The 893-nt window shown below is 71.6% G+C and overlaps 1 protein-coding gene across 1 annotated transcript in view; it reads left to right on the top strand.

Moving 5' to 3' along the window:
• Positions 1-267: 267 nt before the first annotated feature.
• The window catches only part of EIF5 (eukaryotic translation initiation factor 5), a 6,017-nt gene continuing 5,391 nt past the window's right edge, over positions 268-893 (top strand). The window contains exons 1-2 of the mRNA XM_006839509.1: positions 268-499; positions 605-801. The gene's annotated coding sequence lies outside the window, so the exon portion shown is untranslated. The remainder of the gene's footprint in view (positions 500-604; positions 802-893) is intronic.

The following is an 893-nucleotide window of genomic DNA, read 5'->3' as shown; positions in this document are numbered from 1 at the left end:
AGGCCCCTTTTGCTTGGGAACCTGGGGACGGAAAGACGCAAACAAGTCCCCGAGCAAGGCGCCTGCCTGCTGGGGACAATACAGCGAACGCTGGGGCAGAAGGGCCCGGGCCGACGAGGGAAGGAACCAACCGCCATCTTCCCCCGGTGCCCAAACCGACAAAGCGCAACCCGCTCCCGCCCAGCCGCCGCGGCTTCTTCCGCTCTCGCGAGAGCCCGCGTGAGTCCCGACGCTTCACCGCGCAGGCTTCTGGGAGAGGCCGTAGAGGGAAGGAAGCTCGGAGCCGGGGCAGGGACGGGCTGAGGCCGCGAGTGCAGCCTCCGGAAGCAGAAGGGGTGGGGAAAGGTGCGATTGACGCCACTCGAGGGCCAATGACGGGCGCGCTGGGGCGGGCCTCGGGCCAATGGGCCGCGCGGCCTGGCGCGGGGGTGGGCGCTGGGCCGAGGTTAGCTTGAGCGCGGCGGCGGCGTTGTTCAGTCAGAGCGAGAAGATTCCAGAGGTGAGTTCGCTGGTGGGGCGGCGGCTCGCGGCCCTGCTCCCTTCCCGGTGGTCCCCGCGGGCGCCAGTGGACTAACGGCCCCTCCTCACGGCGCTCTGTCCGCAGGTCGCCAGCTCCGGCGCTGACGGGTGTGGACCCCGGACGTCGCTGGGACTCCTCCCGCGCTCGGCGGCGGCACCGGCCCGCCCGCTCTCGCTCGCCCGCCCTCCCGCCTCCGCCCCGGACCCCGGTGACCACGCGCCGCACTTCATCCCAGTCCCGGGCGAGCAGCGTTGGGTTTATGTCTTTATTTGACGAAAACGGTGAGTCTGGCGGCGGCGGCGGCGGGAGATGGCGGCCGCACAAGATGGCGACGGCCGCCGCGTGACCCCGCGCGTGTGGCGCAGTTTCGGGC

Source organism: Chrysochloris asiatica, unplaced genomic scaffold (genome assembly GCF_000296735.1).
Source record: "Chrysochloris asiatica unplaced genomic scaffold, ChrAsi1.0 scaffold00025, whole genome shotgun sequence".
Classification (NCBI taxonomy): Eukaryota; Metazoa; Chordata; class Mammalia; order Afrosoricida; family Chrysochloridae; genus Chrysochloris; species Chrysochloris asiatica.
The sequence above is the reverse complement of the archived record's forward strand: the minus strand, read 5'-3'. Positions and strand labels throughout refer to the sequence as shown.